Raw genomic sequence first — 19,623 nt, 5'->3', positions numbered from 1 at the left:
AGCCATATGTTTGAAATGCTTCTGCACTATTCCACAGATTTTGTGGTACTGATCGCTGTAGTCGGTAACAAAAAATGCCCCCTTACTGACATCCAAGGATTTCCTACCTTTGTTTGATAACATTTCTTGTCTCTTACTAGCTCCCACTTTATTCCTTGCCCTTTGAATAATATACTTTTTATAGCCTCTGTCTTTCAAGAGTTTTTCCAAAAGATGTGCATGCGTCTCGTACTGTTTTTATGTGGTGCAATTTCTTTTCAACCTTGCAAACTGCCCTTTCACCACTGAATGAAACACTTGTTTTAGATGATTGCTCCTGGCATGGAGAAGAGTATTGCCGTAATTGGTTTTCTGTAAACCTCAGTTATAACCCCTTCCCTGGGTATACCCTTTAGGGTTAACTCCAGGAAAGTGATACTTGATTTGTTGTACTCAAAAGTAAACTCAAGGCCAATGTCATTGGAGTTGATCCAGTCAACAAACTCCAGGGCACTCTCTTTTGTTCCCCTCCACACCAGGAGCAAATCATCTATATAGCGCTTGTAGAAGCATATATTCCTCCTGAAGGGGTTCTCCTCCCCATAGATTCAGGACAGCTCCCACCACCCCATAAAAAGGTTGGCTTAGGAAGGTGCAAATTTTGTACCCATCGCTGTCCTGCATCTCTGGAGATATAAGACCCCCTCAAAGGAGAAATAATTGTGTGTCAGAAGGAACTTGGTTATCCTCAGTATAAACTGTACATACTCTCTGTGGTAACCAGTTTCTCTATGTAGAAAAAATTCCAAAGCCTTTAGACCCTTGTTATGGGGAATGGTTATGGGTTGTTGTATCTAACAAACGGCTACATCTCTATGTACATGAAAGATTCATAGATAGTATGATAAGAATCTAGTACATTCTCCTTTTTTGAAAAACAAAGCAGTATCCAGGGTACATCCAAGTGTGGGAGAAAGAAGTCAATTGTGCTCCAGTTCCATATGTAAAAAGCAAACTTTATTTAGGTATTCAAGGATAAAACATGCAGTAAAACTCTCAGCAAGAGAGACAAGTGGAAAAGTCTGACCGGTTTCGGCCCAGTGTGGCCGTAGTCATAGACTGTGTCAGGTATACAAGGAATACACCTTATATACCTATTAACCACTCCCCATATGTGGGTGGTAGCAAATTAGCTCAAGTTAGTTAGATTAAATTAAAAGCACCTTGTCACTCATGACTGTATTGGGAAAACAATAAATGTGTATACATATATACAAAATATATATATAATATAATATGCAATATACAATTCGGGAGAGAACATAACATAGTATATAATATAATAGCGAAAATGCATAAATAGGATAACTCTGGGCATAAACTTTAGACTTCAGGTATATATAACTATTACATATGTAAAAGTGTCAGTATAAGGAAAAGACAGAATCAAGCAGTAAGGAACAGCAAAAAGGCTTCTGGAGTAGTAAATACTTAGTCTATAGACTGCAAGTTAATGTTCATAAATTTCAACATACTAAGGAGCCATTTGAAGCATTTATTGTTATTAGTAGTGTATTAAAATCTAAAAAACCATAAAGTTAAGTGTTAATTTTATTATCTCATACACTATCCTAAAATGCATAAAATATAAAAATGGGAATGTATGTAGTTAGAACTCATGAACAAATAGTTAAATGTATAAATAGTTATTTACCTAAGAAAGATGATGTATGACCCATAAAATAGTGGATATCAAGAAGATTATATAAATATATCTTAGCCAAATCCATGCAAAACTATCTATGCCAGTAGTTTATAATGTCGAATTCCGAGTTGAAACCCTCAGGTATCAGGCTACCGAGCTTATGTATCCAGTAAATCTCTTGCCTGGAGAGGATATGAAATAAATCACCTCCCCTAGGTGGTCTGGATACTGACTCGATAGCCCGCCACCTGAGGGTTCCAACATCTCCCATGTGTATCTCCAAGAAATGTTTAGATAGGGCAGAAACAGCCCTTTCTTGGGAGACATAGGAGAGGTGCTCCCTGATCCTCTTACCCACAGGCCTGGTGGTTCTGCCTACATACTGTTTTTTACACTGGGTGCATTCAATCAAGTAGATGACGTATCTACTGCTGCATTTGATGCAACCCCTAGTGTCAAAAACCTCCAGTGTTTTGGTTGAAGAGAAAGTCTTTGAAACAACCATGTGGTCACATGACTTACATGTTTTCTTGCCACATTTGTATGTTCCCTTGACTTTTAACCATGAGCTACCGCTGTCCTGTTGGGGCGACATACTGGGAGACAGAATGTTACCCAGGGTTAGATTACGTTTATAGATGAAGTTACATCCATCCTCCATGATCTGTCTCAGTACTGTGTCGCCTCGAAGTATAGGCAAGTTCCTTTCAATAACTTTGCAGACCTTATCAAATTGGTTGGAGAAAGCTGTGACCAGGGTAGGTTTGATTCTGTTGGGGGTATCACTCCCCAATCTGTTATCCCTTGTCCGCCCTTGGTTACATCTCATGTCCATAGCAGATACTTCCATAAAGGTCTTATTAACCAAATTTTTGGAGTAACCTCTTTCTCTCAATCTGTTTGATCTGGTTAAAGTTTGTTTTATCGCTACCTGGTTTGCCCGCACACTTAACACCACATGTTGCGAAGGTGACAGCCTCTCACAGCACATTATCCTGAACTTTGTTTGAGCAACATGCTTGCTACTTCTGCTTGATTCTCCTTTTTTGACACAAATGAAATTGGACCATTATTAGAACCGATTAAGGTTACCACTAGGGGGAGTCTGGCTTAGGAATAAGGTCATCTAGTAGCATTATATGCCATTATTGTAACTGTAACTCCTATGAATATGGTATTATATTGTTATAGCATAAACTCCTGCTCTACAGTTTAGAAATAAACTAATTTAATCAAATCAAATTTAATTAAAACAGAATCAAACAACTCATTGCAGTGGTGTAGGGATAAGATTAGTTCACTATTCTTGTGTTTGTCTCTCAATTTACCTAGTATATACTAGGAGTTATGCTCTGTATCTATGAATCAATTGCAGATTACACACAGTAACTTAATAGACTAAGGGGCATATTTATCAAAGTGCAAGCAGACATGATACAATGTATGTCCGCTGCACATCGATAGATGCCGACAGCATACGCTGTCTGCATTTATCATTGCACAAGCAGTTCACCATTCAGAGCTTGATAATTCGGTCCCTAAGTCTTGGAAGCATGTCCCCGTATTGAGAGATTTCAATGAGAATTATAATTATTATAAAAATAATAAATGTAAAGTTATGACTTAACTCTTTTTTTTGCATCTAGACTGTACCTTCAATGATGAAATTGAATACACCATGTATTTCAGCATATTTGCATATATATCTGTAAAATAGATTTATCATCTGAATATAGGGTCATAGATATGCACTAAGTATGTACTATAGCTTTAATGTTAATTAATGTGACCAGCCCATTTCGAAGTCTATTGGAAAGAACCAATAGGATGTTATTAACCTTCTTAAATAGCTTGTATGTTTTAGGGATTACTAAGACAGCTATGAGTACGGCATGTAGCCGAAACGCGTAAGCTGTTCCTTTGAAGATTTGGGCATTGTCATATGCTGTGTTTTAAGTTTTTAACAAACATGGAATAAAAGCCAAGTTTTTTTTATAATACGCTGCTCCTCCCTAAGTTCTTTTCTATTTGTTTCATTGGCCTTGTATGAGTGGGAGTGAAGCATTTGGGAATGATCCCGGACAAGAAAACGATACCTGGATACCAGGAAAGCTGCTACTTTGAAACAAAAAACAGTGAGCGCTATAACCCCTGAAGCCGGCTGCTGTGAGTGATGTCATCATCCGGAGTGGAGTTTGGCCAGCCCTGAGGGACGCCGAGGATCCAAGCCGGCTGTGGAGAAGCTTGTTGAGCAGGAGCAGCTCCAAGCATGTACCAGCCGATTTTAGCTCCAGGACAGGTGTAACCAGGGAGCCAGGGTCTTCCAGGATTTCAAGCACCAACCGCAGCATTGAGACTGGAGCCAAAAAGTGGGGGTAAGCTGCTTGATTGTTTATGTATATTAGTTGCTTATTAAAAGCCAGGACGCTTAAAGTGTGGCGGACTCTATTTTATTGTCTAACGGACATAAGAGGATAAGGCTGGACACAGGTGCACCCAGGGTCTCCCTGAGGGGAATTTCGCTGCACTATGGCCAAGATCACATACTGTATATAGCATAGGTTTCAGCGCAACTGCTGAAACCAATGCCGCCTGTAAGTTCACCTTGCACATCGTGTGAATCCCATATATGGTGCTGGCAGATCATATAAGTCGGATAAACCATCAACGTTCAGAAATGTGCAGAAATAGACATTTCTGGAGTCACCAGTGACTCAGCAGTTTATGAACTGATGGCAAATAAGAAAAAAAAAGCTTAATCGCCCGTAAAAGTCTTACCCGCCTCCCAAAAATGAACCCGACACGTCAAAGTCCCTATATCCGCCATCCCCCCACATCGCAACTACAAACAAAATGTATTAACATCTAAACAGCCATCCCCCCACAATGCAATCTACCTATTTAAACTATTAACCCCTAATCCGCCAACCCCCACATCGCAAATTACCTAATAAATGTATTAAACCCTAATCCGCCATCCCCCCACATCGCAAACTACCTAGTAAATGTAATAACCCCTAATCTGCCATTCCCCCACAACCCAAACAACCTATTAAAACTATTAACCCCTAATCCACCAACCCCCCACAACGTAATCTACCTAATTAACCTATTAACCTCTAAACCGCCATCCCCCCACAATGCAAAGTATTAATCTATTCACTAAGCCCCCTAACCTAACTCCCCCTAAATTAACCCCAATTACATAAAATAAAAAAAGACTATCTCCCTAAAAAATTAATTCAAAATGACCAAAATAAAAAAATCCTGATTTAACATTAAAATAAAAATCCTAACATTACATTAAATTAAAATAAAAAATCTAATATTACAAAAAATAAAAAAATCTAAGATTACAGAAAAAATAAACAAAATTATCCAAAATAAAAATTTTTAATCCTAATTTAATACCCCTATAAAAACAAAAGCCATCCCAAAATAAAAACACCCCCTAATCTAACACTAAACTAACAATAGCTCTTACATAAAAAAATACAAATTAACCCCTAACAGTAACACCCACACCCACCCATCCCCCCAATATAAAAAGACCTAACTCTAAAAAATCTAATCTACTCATTGCCCTTAATGGGGCATTTGTATGGGCATTGCCCTTAAAAGGGCAATCAACTCTTTTACTGCCCATTAAAAAATAAAAAAACTAACACTAACCCTAAAAAAAAGTCCGGACATCCATCTTCTTCCAGGCGGAGAAAAGTCTTCATCCAGGCGGATCCATCTTCATCCATTGTGGGACCATCTTCTTTCCGGAGGTCCGGAACGGTCTTCCGATGCGCAGATCCGGAGCGGTGGTCTTCCTCTGCAGCGGCGGTCATCAGGGACATGGGGGTCCTCTTCATGCGATTGTCTGCCGCACACTAAAGATTGAATTCAAGGTACCCCTTTATATACATATTGGGTTATCTTGCATTCCTATTGACTGAAAATTTCAAATCAGCCAATAGGATGAGAGCTACTTAAATCCTATTGGCTTATTAGTTATTGCGGTGAGGGAATTGCGGTTGAGAGGTACATATTGCGCATGCGTTAGGTGTTTGTTAAGACTTCCAGGAAGTAACAGAGCTCATATACTCAGCGCAAGGCTTGCTGCGCCTGCCTATGTTTGGCGAGGTGAATATGTAGTAAAATGTCTCCATTTTTGCCGGTTCTATGTTAGTTAATGGGAATAAAAACATTACCGATGGGTAAAATATACGTGCCGCATTTGCATGTGATCGCTACATCCATCTAAAAATAGCCAGCGCCGCATATGTGCACATGTGATCGAGCACCTATATACACACAGTGTTTTCCACCGAAAATTGTGCCATCCAGGTGGCATTATAAGGTAGTCGAGTGTGTAATATTTTCTAATATTATAACATTTTATGCTTTCCAAAACACAAATTCATTGCATAATTTAATGTATTTCATGATAATTTAAGCAAATAAACATTGGGGAAAAAATATTAGGTAATTTTAGCTTATTTTTGTTAAAAATTTCTGAAATTACAGTGAACTAGAGTGATTTGCAGTAATAGTGATAGGGATAGATGTCAGGAACAATTAGCAGAAATGGAAACTTGCTTTGGTCAAAGGGGGTGCCATGATAAAATAAATTTGGACTTACATACAGAAAGATAAGTGGTCTCTTAGGAACTAACAACAGCTTTAAAGCTTGTTCTATGGTGAACAAGTATAATCAGTCTGATCCTGCCTAACAAAGTCAGTCTGGCACCAAAATACCAGGCAATCCTTCTCTGAATAAGGAATGTGGCAACCTTAGACAATCGTTTCAGCCTTCATTGAGCCTCGTCATTGAGATGCAACCATATTCCTCTAAGCACATTAAGCATGTTCCTGGTAGAGCTCTTCTCTTTCTGAAGGGGAACTAGATGTGGAATCCCTGCCTAGTGTGCTTAGAGGAATATGGCTGCACCTCACTGATGAAAGAAGACTGAAAGCATCATCTGGCGTTGCCATTTTCCTAGTAGAGTGCTTCTCTTTCTGTGTGCATTTGAAATTAAATTTGGACGCCATCGAAATACAAAGGATCTAACACAACAAGACCTCCTGGAGGTCATCTTAGGCTGCTTGACCTTGACCACCACCTACACTCTAGATAAATGTAGGGTTCTGGACAAGCATTGGGGTATTGTGTTTAAAATCTACCTATGGTAGGGTATAGGAGGGGCACAAAAGTAAGGAATTTCCTTGTGTTGACTGGCCCAGTACATTGCAATGGGCAACAACATTGGTTATGCACTAACAAATGCATCTCCTTTATATGTACTTCCTGTACCACGTTACAGAGTTTCACATTTAGACATCCACAGGCTAACCAGAAATTCAAGATTAGATCATATCTGACTTGCACTACTAAATATGTAGTATATCTCTTGAGGTGTTCATGTGGATTGTTCTACATGGGTAAGTCTTGCGATGATGTTAGAACGTGAATGGCTAAACACTGATCTGCTATCAGACAGGCTATCAGGATTAGCAAGAAACCAGTGGCAAGACATTTTCTGGAAAAAGGACATAATGTTACCGACTTACGTTTCATTCTTATTGATCATGTCCCTCCTATGAGATTGGAAATGATAGAGCTAAGAAACTGCTTCAACATGAATCCAGATGAATATACGTACTTAAGACTGTACACCCCCCATGCTCTAAATATAGGGTGGGACTGTTCTGTACATATGTTCCCTTTGTCTGCAGTTCAAATGTCCTGTAATTCCTGTAAAATTCTTACTCAGGTACAAGTTATTACACTTCAAAGTGAGTCATTAAACCAGACCTCAGATCAGACACATGACCCAGTGTATCTATGTATTTTAATGTGTAATCTATTGACTGCTGGTAAATATGACATAAAACATCAATTAACTCTCATTCCCTCACCCATTTCTATATGTTGTGCTTGTCTCCCACCCTCCAACATCATGCAGGCAAAAGAGCCAATCAGAGGCTGTACTGATGACCCACTAAACTCCAGCGAGAGTACTGCTGCTCTGTGATGTCAGAATAAACAGTGAACTGCTGGTGCTCTGAATGACATCACAGGAGCAGCGGTTTGTGCACTCTTGCAGAATCTGTAGCATCTGAAAGGCTGTACTGCCGGCTTGAAAAATAAAAAGTCACAAAGAAAACAGAATATAAAGCAGTGAGGGAATGAAAAGACGGTCTTTGTGTATAGACAGTACTACAAAGTACATAGCAATGTGTAACATAGATGTCATCTTAATTTAATCGCAGCACAATCATTATTTATTCATTTATTGCTTGATATATTACTATATTTATGTTTTTTTATTAATTTGAAGGAGTTAATACACATTATAAAATTTTATTAAATATGATTATTGCATAAATATATTTCATTTCTTCATCTACTTGACTGCAAAGGGCTCAAATGCAGTTCTATATATGTCTATTTATGTGTGTATATATGTATTTATGTGTGTATATATGTATTTATGTGTGTATATAAGTCTGTAAATACAGGTGACCCTCGTTTTACAACGGTTCAATTTACACCGTTTCAGAATAACAACCTTTTTTTCCAGTCATGTGACTGCTATTGAAAAGCATTGAGAAGCAGTGCATTTATTAAAATAGCCAGTAGGTGGAGCTGTCCGCTTGTGTTGTAGCAAAGCCAAACAAGCTGAAATTAATCAGTTTAACCAGACCTGAGCTATCGAGGAGCTTGCAAAGGAACAAGATCTTCCTGTCTATAAATCAGTCCAGATTGGAATGCATAGAAATAACTGTTTGCAGAAAAATGCAAGTGAAGTCTGTGTTGTATGATTATTTTATTAGGTTTATAATGCTGTTTAGCAAATGTTTTTGTTCATTTAACTTAATTTAATTATATATTCTGTGTTGTGTGATTATTTTATTAGGTTTATAATGCTGTTTAGCATTTAAAGTCTTCATTTCAAAGCTTTAAAAATAATGTATTAGGTGTTACTTATGACAATTTTGAGAGGGGCCTGGAACCTATCTCCCTCACTTCCCATTGACTTACATTATAAACTGGGTTTCAATTTACGACGGTTTCGATTTACAACCATTCCTTCTGGAACCTAACCCCGGCGTAAACTGAGGGCTACCTGTACATATATACACATATAAATACATAAATACACATGCACACACATATATACATATATATATATATATATATATATACATACATATACATATTTAGACATGTATACGTATGTATCTCTATGTTAAAGTCCTTTGCCGTCCTTTTTTAAACACCTGAGACTTCATATCTTTGAGCCCTTATAACTTTTTTATGCACTTTGATAAAATAATTTTTATTAGAAAGTGTTATTAGTGTATCTGTACCTTTAAATGTATTTTTTATGTGTTTTCCGCAACGTTTTATTTGAGCATAAAAGTTAACCAGAGTTCTGAGGTCACGGTAATCATTCTAGCGTAAATCGCGATTGTGCTCATGTGTCGGCATTTATTTTCAACTTGTAATATTAGCGGAATTCAAATGGCCTCGAAAACCTGATTTCGCTTCAGTGTGAACAATAGCGCTCCATTTGTAATCCAGCCCTATATGTATATTACAAACATGCCTCTCTTCAAAATGAACTCACTCTAAAACATCTTAAAATAACCATGACTACAGGACTACTGCATATACATCTCACAGACTGTCCCATTCACTCTACAATTGCTAAAAATACAAGTGCTGCAAAGTGTATATATACACACACAAAGAACACATAACTGAGGCTTAGGGGGATATTTATCAAAGCCTCAACTATGCTGTATTCACCGGCATTAATACGCTCGCCTAACATCGCCTAACATCGCGGCCGTGGACCTGAATACGCTCTCCATATTTATAAAAAAAGCCATCAAAAAGCAGCGCACCAAGTACAGGACGATGAGCATCGGACTGTTAACTAACAGTCATCGATCTAGCTGCTATTCGACTTTTCCCCAACTTTATTTATATCCTGTCGCTCCCAGACCCTGCCACAACTTTTATAGAGTTATTAACCCCTATCCCGCTGCTCCCAGACCCTGCTGCAACTTTAATAAAGTTATTAACCCCTATTCCGCCGCTCCCGGACCCCGCCACCACCTAAATAAACGTATTAACCCCTATCCCGTCGCTCCCGGACCCCGCCGCCACCTAAATAAATGTATTAACCCCTAAACCTCTGACCTCCCACATCACTACCATTAACTAAACCTATTAACCCGTCAGCTCCCACATCGCCATAAACTAAATTAAGCTATTAACCCCTAAACCTAACAACCCGCTAACTTTCCACACCCCCCACATCGCAAACTACCTAATAAATGTATTAACCCCTAATCCGCCATCCCCCCACAACGCAAACTACCTATTGAAACTATTAACCCCTAATCTGCCAACCCCCCACAACGCAATTTACCTAATTAACCTATTAACCCCTAAACCGCCATACCCCTACAACGCAAAGTATTAATCTAATCACTAAGCCCCCTAACCTAACACCCCCTAAATTAACCCCAATTACATAAAATAAAAAAGATCTCCTTAAAAAAATTATCCAAAATTACCAAAATAAAAAAATCCTAATTTAACATTAAAATAAAAAATCTTAAAATTACATTAAAAAAAAACAACCTAAGATTAAATTAAAATAAAAAATCTAATATTACAAAAAAATAAAAAAATCTAAAATTACAGAAAAAATTAAACAAAATTATCCAAAATAAATTAATGTAAACCTAATCTAATACCCCTATAAAAACAAAAAAGCCATCCCAAAATCAAAACCCCCCCAATCTAACACTAAACTACCAATAGCCCTTAAAAAGGCCTTTTGTGGGGCATTGCCCTAAATAAATCAGCTCTTTTACATAAAAAAAAATTCAAATTAACCCCTAACAGTAAAACCCCCCAAAATAAAAAAGACCTAACTCTAAAAAAATTCTAAAGGGGCATTTGTATGGGCATTGACCTTAAAAGGGCAATCAGCTCTTTTGCTGCCCATTAAAAAATAAAAAAAAGCCCTGATCTAAAAAAAAAAACCCACCCCAAAAAACAAAACAAAAAACTAACACTAACCCCAAAAAAATGTACTCACCGTTCCTGAAGTCCGGACATCCATCTTCTTCCAGGCGGAGAAAAGTCTTCATCCAGACGGATCCATCTTCATCCATCGCGGGACCATCTTCTTTCCTCTTTTCGGAGGTGCAGAGCGTTCTTCCAATGCGCGGATCCAGAGCGGTTGTCCTCCTCGGAGGTGGCGGTCATCAGCGACGTGGGGGTACTCTTCAAGTGATCGTCTGCAGCACACTGAAGATTGAATGCAAGGTTCCCCTTTTATAGCTACTTAAATCCTATTGGCTAATTAGTTATTGAAGTGAGGGGATTGTGCATGCGTTAGGTGTTTGTTAAGACTTCCAGGGAGTATCGGTGCTCTTATTTTCAGCGCAAGGCTTGCTGCACCTGCTTATGTGTGGCGAGGTGAATATGGAGTAAAATGTCTCCATTTTCGCCGCGTAAGTCCTCGCACTGAATATGAAATACCAACTTGCGACGCCGGTTCTATGTTAGATAATAGGAATAAAAACAGCAGCTGAAGGATAAAATATATGTGCCACATTTGCATGTGATCGCTGCATCTGTCTAAAAATAGCAGATGCCAGCTTTTGCGGGCGACGCCGCATATGTGATTGAGCCCTATATTTAGACACGGGCCTATTTATCATTGCATCAATCTCAACGCATTCGCTGGAGTCAAAACACTCGCCAAACATCGATGCGTGAATCTACATACGACGCCCTTATTTATTAAAAAGTCTGTCAAAAACACGTGTGTCAAGTACGGAGGAATGAGCATCGGACTGTTGATAAATAAGAGTTATCAATGTCGCGGATATTCTGTTTTTTCCAACTTTATTTATACCATTCCATGAACAAGCACATTTCTCTAAAGCTAATCTTTTATTTTTCATCTGTTAATGTCAAAGAAATAGCTATATTTATACCTGAACAAACAATAATATCTCATAGAAAGTTATTTTCTATGTATTTGTTATACAAAAAACTGATATATGATATTTCCACATAAATGAATGTGTATTTGTATTTCTATAAATCATGATATGCCTATCTCATGTTTTTTTGTTTTTTAAAATGATTATTAATGTTAGAATTTGTACATATATCTTTGCACATACTTGTATATTTATATGTGTTATTTCAGAAATCTTTTGCAAACATATTTACATGTCCCTAAATTCCTTTTTTTTGTTCTAAACAATGTTGTCTTTCATATCTCTGTGTTTATTTACACCACTATATGTATATAGTGTAAATATATTATTATTCTGAGCATGAATAATTGTGAATATAAAATGTAATCAGAGTATCATAAGTATTTATTTGCAAATTGATATTTTATGGGCTGGGCCAGTTTTCTCTCTGCACCTGTGTAACCCCTCCTGATTGCAGTCTAGTTTTAAACACCACCCCTACACAGGTGTTATAAAATGATCTGGCATATAAGATGACATTTCTTAAAGTGAATGTAAAGTTAACTGGTTTTGAATACACCAAAGCATTTATCAATACTATTTAAATGCATTCGCTAACTTATTTTCTCTGTTTCACCTACGTTTTTTATAATATCGCTATTTTAAATTTAGTGCCATTTACTTGCCGACTCCTCCCAGCAGCTACACTCCGTGTTAGCCTGTGTTTGTCTTTTGAGCGGTCCCACCCGCTCTCTATGCGCGTTCACGATGATCATTTGCTCTGCGCATGCGCCAATTGCCTTGAAACATAATATTCAATGAACTACAATATTCATTGAGTACTATACTGTCCTATATTATAAATAAAATATATAACATTTTTGCTTGCAAATAAATTGTGAGAACGAAATTGTTGGAATATTTAAAGAGGGATTTCCTAAATACGCTATTTGACAATATTTGTTACTCACTGGGAATGCGAACGATGTTGAATGCGATTTTGTTCTGAGAATTTTAAGATGACAGCTAGAGAGCATGCGCATCTCATGAACGAGCATGGAGAATGTTGGCTAATACGGGTTTTAAGCATGCACTTAAAGGGACAGTATACACTCATTTTCATATAACTGCAAGTAATAGACACTACTATAAAGAATAAGATGCACAGATAGTGATATAAAAATCCAGTATAAAATGGTTTAAAAACGTACTTAGAAGCTTTCAGTTTAGCTTTGTTGAAAAGGAAGCTGGAAAGCCCACTGCAAGTGGGAAATAAGACACTCCCCCCCCCTCGCCCTTCTTTTGCATATGAAAAGACCCTTTACACAAACAGGAGAAAGCTGGAGAAGGTAGCTGACGGTATTCAAATAAAACTTTGGGGCTTGGTTAGGAGTCTGAAAATCAGAGCAATGTTATTTAACCCCTTAAGGACCAGCGACGTACCCTGTACGTCGCTGGCCTTTTTTTGGGACTTGATTGTTTTATAGTGCGGTCTTGCCACCAGCGTTGAGACTGCTCTATTCCACAAAGCCTGCTGGAGGGAGTGCATTAATAGCGTGTTCTTGCTAGACTTGTGCTATTATGTCCTGAAAAAACCCTTAACAACCAGTGACATACAGGGTACATTGTGGTCATTAAGGGGTTAAAAATAAGCAAAATTATAAAAAAAATTTAAAAAACAAACTTTATGGGCTTTATAAATAGATCATCTACAAAACATTTATGCAAAGAAAAAATGAGTGTATAATGGCCCTTTAAGACTCGCGTGACGTTGCTAATAATGGGCTGGACCCCCCGGGGGGGGGGGAATAGAATTGGACCATAGCATTTCACTAGCCTGTCAATCAATTTGAGAAAATGGCGGGCGGAGGAAACAATATTATCGTCGACTGTTTCAAAAGTAAGAAACTGCATTATAGAATATGATATAAAAAATTTGAAGAATTAAAGTGGGGCTATTTTTAAAAAAAGCTATAATATGGCATGAGGGAGTGTTGTTAACTTTACATTCACTTTAATGAAAATGAAATTCAAGAGAAAGAAGAAAAACTGAAAATAGCATGACACTAAAGAGGTGATTTTAATTTCTGCTGTATCTGAATCATGACAGTTTAATGTTAATTAAACTATCCCTTTGACCTATCAGCTTCAGATTATATTGAATCAAACATCATGATGCCCCTTGTTTCCTGCGATCCTTCAGGCTTGCTGGAAACAGAAGTTATGAAGCAGCAGTCTAAAGACCACTGCTCCATAACTTGTCCATCTGCTCTGAGGCGGCAGACAGAAATCAACCCGATCGAATACGATCAGGTTGATTGACACCCCCCGTGAGGGGGCGGCATTGCACAAGCAGTTCACAAAGTATAATACACAATGTAACAACAGGCACTTACAAGTTCTGACGAGTGATCAATGACACAAGTATCAAGCAATTTGATTAGTTAGTGATAGTATAAAATGTATATTTAATTTAGATGTCATAAATCATGTGATTGTGCATTTCCCAATCAAAAGTGGTGGAAACTTTCACTAGTTTGTGGGTTGTTTAGGAGTATTGGGTCAAATTTGGTGCAAAAAGTGTTGCGTCAAATTTGGTGCGAAGGGGAGAGTGGGACTTGTATTACATGCCTTAAACATGGTGCAAATAGATTTATAAAAAAATTAAAAAAAAAAAAAAAAAAAGGAAGTTAGCTATATTATGTTATGTATTTATTTCATTTTTATCTCTATATCTACTAATGCACCAAGTTTGGAGCAATACTTTGCACCAAATTTGGAGCAATAATATTGTCCCCTTGCATTGTAATGAGTGACAAAAGATGTAACATAATCCATAAGTAGTAATGTATTTATTTAATTTTTATTTATTTTTTTTCCAAAGATTTTTATTAAGGTTCTTAGTCATAGAGAATAAGAAGAATTAAATTGCATGGAACATTACCAAAATAAAGTTACATAAATATGGTCATAAGTCTTACTTGAGAGTAGTTACAGTATGGAACCTCATATTTTGTCCCTTAAAAAAAAAACAGAAACAAAACACATATATGAAGGGTTTAAGGTTAGGAATACTTATACCAAGCAAAGATCAACTTTGCTGACTGATCGAATGGACCTCAAAATGTATTTATGAACAATGAAAAAATCTGTAATATCAGCTAATAAGAGAAATAAGAATAAAAAGATAGTCGAACATTGCATTACAACTCTGTTTAAGCCACCATCACTCCTCTATTTTAGATACTGCATAGCAAAAATATCTATTACAGACATATAAGTTTCTGCTCTGGCTAGTGTGCTTGTTACAAAGCTATGGGTAGATTGGAGCTTCATTAATGGAACTTATTAGCTCAGTTTAGTCTACCAATTAAGTAATGTTAATGCAAGCAGAAGTTATTGAACAGTGCATGTCAATGAAGTTCCCCTAAACAGACATAGTGAAGCATGCATTGTTTGGACAAGGGTATCAAGCTGTACAGACATATATAGTAAAACTACTCTAATCCGGACTAGTAAGAGTACAAAACCCCCTGCTCTATGCAAACATATAAACAGAAACTGCCTTAAGGAAACAGATTAATGTACAATTTACCAATGGTGGAATATTAATGAGCAGTGTTGTCAGGTAGATAATAAATGTATAGAACACATATGGAATAAAACTAGTGCTCTTTGCTTATGGGCAAGTAATAAAGCTGTCTTCAATTAACATTCTAATGTGATCAAACCAAATTAACTAATGCAAAACAACTTTTCTGGCATTAAAGATAACTACTTCTCTAGGCAGGATCATGTAGCTCAAGTCCCCATCTGCGTGCCACACCACATTAAGCTGGGGTAGAAGGCCATAGCTTCCTCTGTATATGACTTCTGCGAATTCTCTCTGGACCTCCAAAGCATTCAAGCTCCGCTCACAAGGATCGGTCGCATCTTCCGTGGCACTCACCGGGAGCTGAGATGGCCTTGTTGAAGCTTGAGATGGGGTAGGAGCAGAGTCAGCCCAAGACAGTGACTCAGCAGTAGTAGTATGGTGCTGCTGCTCCAAATGCATCTCTGTCTGCGTGGGGCATTGCGGGGGCTCTCTTTCCGGCAAGTCTCTCGGCTGATGTTCCCCTGAGTAGGCTCTGATACTCTGAAGTATCTCTGCTTCAAATTTAGTAAATAAGGCCTGCAATTTTAAGGATATGGTGTCCATAATGTGGTTAGAATGTTCCATGGTAGCCATGCGTAGGTCAAAATAAACTGCGATCACACAGAAATGAAAGCAAGTGAAAAGAATACAGCTATTATTGCTGTTCCTCCTGTTGTTACAGGAAAATGGGGAGGGCGCGATGAAGGCTTAGGCTGTTAGTTAGCCTCCGCTACGCACATCGTCTATTAAGGTCTTACAGGCTAAATCTTGTCATAAAAAGTATATCAAATTGCTCCACAATTGTTAAACTTCCCAAAATAAAGTTGTTGTAGTTAGAAAACAGATCCAAGAAGCGGAAAATAGCGGATTCCCCAGCTCCTGTCATTAGCCTTGAAGAAAAGCAGCAATCTTAGCCGCTGTTCAGACACGCCCCCATATTTATTTAATTTTTATCCCTATATCTACTTGTGCACCAAATTTGGAACAATACTTTGCACCAAATTTGAAGCAATAATATTGTTTAATTTAGAAAGAGTATACAATTTTAATAAAGTTTCTAGTTTACTTTTATTATCTAATATGCTTCATTGTCTTGCAGCATCGAATATAACCTTTCTGTGTTTTCAGACTCCCATTGATTTCTATGGCATTCGTGGCCTCAAGGGTGGCAGTTTGAACTATAGGTAAGCTGCGTCGGAATTGACGAGAGCGTACCTGTTGAATGTTTTATAAATTGAGAAGAGGGTCAAATAGAGTCGAATTTGAATTCAAAACATCTGGAATGACACAAGCATCGATCTGCGTCAGATTGAGATCGCGGGAGCGTATATTATGTCACACATTTCAACATTTGATGATCTTGATGCTTTGTTACCTTTTTTTTAGAGATTATTGAACAAACATAAAAAGAAAAACATATCATAATGTACATCAGTACAAAAGAATGACTACATAACATATAACACAATAACCAAGAAAAAAAAATATCTGTGATAACATCGAATCAAATCCACTCGGGTCAAGGTTAATAGACCCACCTTTCAAAAGCAAAGTCCGTGTGGATGGTTGTTAACCATAACATTAGACAGAAGAACTCAAACTAAAGGACAATCCCCTCCATCATGAGGATTACCAGCAAAGACATATACATTTTAATAGTAATATAACATAACAAGTGTGACTTGCTTATATTTGGCTAAACATGTCATATTATTCATCATATGGAGACATTCTATCACTAAATCTATTATTTTATAAAAAAAAAAAAATTCCTAACTCACGGCAATGTGAAATTCAACCAAGAAACATATTTTGGTTACTTAGTCATAATCTTTCACCACTATCGTTTATTCAATAAGACCTTATTATCTTGAAACGGAACAAAACATATGAAATGATAAAGAAGGAAAGGAGAAAAAAAAAAAAAAAACAGAAATTCACTCTCTCTCCCCCCCCACCCACGTCACCCCACCCGACCCACCTCTGCATCGTCTGTACTTTGCCTGCCATATTAATCCAATCTAGGCAGTATCATCTAAGAGTTGTTTATTAACAATAGTTAACTCCATAGACACTGACCCCCGAAGGGGGGAAATCAGTTGTAATTGTATTTCCTTCGGAAAGCTGGCAATTACGTTCCACCATTTTAATATAAAACGATTGACTTGTGTTTCTGAGTTTATTGATGTGTCCATTTGCTCCATAATCATTAAATTTTTCAGTTTTTGAATAAATTCTGTTAAGGTTGGGGCTTTACTAGATTTCCAATATTTTAATATAAGTAGTCTACCGACCATTATTGCTGAGTTTAGTTGACATATATGCTTATGTGTGCCAATTTTATGTCCATTTATAAAGAACATTATATGTTCCAATTTGAATTGAAAGTGAATATGGTTGATTCTATTTAGCCAGTCGTTAATCTTATACCAAAACTTCTTGACTTTTGGACAGTTCCAAAAACAATGGCTCAAGTCGGCATTAAAGGCTTTACATTTGTAGCATAAGGCCACAGAGTGATCCCATTTTGCTTTCTTACTGGGAGTAATATATGTTCTATTTATTAATTTAGTATGAGACTCCCGCCATGAGGTGGATAAAGTTGCTGTGTCAGCAAGTGTGAAACTTGTATATATAATTTCTGATGCTACCTGCCACTTATTAGCAATGTGCTCCAAGTTTTCCTTCCCCAATTCTGTCATAATTAATTTATATAGCGAGGATACATTGTATTTCCCTGATTTAAAAAGGTTAATAGGGGTCTGAAGGATATTCCATGCACAATCATCTGAAGAATCAGATGGGAATTCCTTTAAAAAATGTCGAACTTGAAAATAGGGGAAAAAGTCCTTTTTTGAAATAGCGTATTCAGTAGCTAGTTCCTGTAATGATCTACATGCCCCTGAGCCCCTATCTCTTAACTGAACCATATATATAAGGCCCTGTTGAGCCCAGGAATTGAAAATATGGGAGTTCAATGCTGCAGGAAAATTAGGGTTACCCGTTATGGTTAGATATTTGGAAAATTTATAATTAATATGATTTTTTTTAAGAAGTTTCTGCCAGGCCCTGATTACGCAATGGATATTTAATAACGATTTAATTTTAGTTGGACATTTATTCATGTTACAATGCAATAAAGCTTTTAAGGAGTAGGGTCTGGTCAGAGTTGTTTCCAGCATCTGGTCCACAATGTATTCTGCATTTGTCAACCATTCAATTGCAATTTTAGAGATGCATACTAAATTATAGATCTCAATATCTGGGAGGCTTAGTCCCCCATATTGTCTAGGCAAAACAAGTCTAGATAATCCGATAATCCTCCTTTTATCCCCCCAAATAAAATGTGCAAATAGCTGGTTAAGTAGTTTTATATCTTTTTGTTTTATAATAACTGGGAGATTTTGCATTAAGTAGAGAAGTTTAGGGAAGATCAACATCTTAATTATGTTAATTTTGCCAGACAAAGTTAAGTAAAACTTCGACCAGCTGTCTAGATCCTGCTTGATTTTGGCAATAATGGGTAGGTAGTTAAGTTCATACCATTCGTTATAGTTTTTGGAGAGTTTAATCCCCAGGTAAACAAAGTTAAATTTAGCTTCTTTAAACTGATATTGTAGATAAGATTCTTTATTTTTAAATAACCAAAAAATTTCTGATTTGTGAGTATTAACTTTGTAACCTGAGAAAGCACTAAATTCTTGGAGGACTTGGGTTAATAAAGGAATATACTTAGCAGTGTTGGCCATCAGAACTAGTAGGTCATCAGCATATACAAGTGTAGTGACTTTCCTATTTCCCAAATTAATCCCTTCGATCTCCTTCCTTATAGATATTACAAGTGGTTCTAATGCTAAGTTAAAAAGGTAGGGTGATAATGGACATCCCTGTCGTACACCTCTATTTAATGAAAAGTATACGGTAGGGGTACCATTGACCAGGACGGATGAGGTTGAAGATTTATAAGTTGCTCGAATAAAATCTAGAAACGCTCCCTCGACTCCAAATCTTGGGAGGACTGAAAACAGATGATCCCAAGAGATGGAGTCGAAGGCTTTCTCAGCATCGATTAATATTAGGGCAGAATCCGATGTTTGGTTTTTATGCAGGCAGGACTGATTTAGAATTAATTGTAATTTCCGTAGGTTCCGTGTAGCAATTCTGCCTGGCATAAACCCCACCTGATCCTTGTGTATCAACGGCCCGACAAAAGATTTTAGGTGATCAGCTATGATACTCATCAAAATCTTGTCATCGCAATTAAGGAGCGATATCGGTCTATATGAAGATATCTGCTCTT

This window comes from Bombina bombina, chromosome 8 (assembly GCF_027579735.1).
Source record: "Bombina bombina isolate aBomBom1 chromosome 8, aBomBom1.pri, whole genome shotgun sequence".
Lineage (NCBI taxonomy): Eukaryota > Metazoa > Chordata > Amphibia > Anura > Bombinatoridae > Bombina > Bombina bombina.
This window is presented reverse-complemented; position numbering follows the sequence as displayed.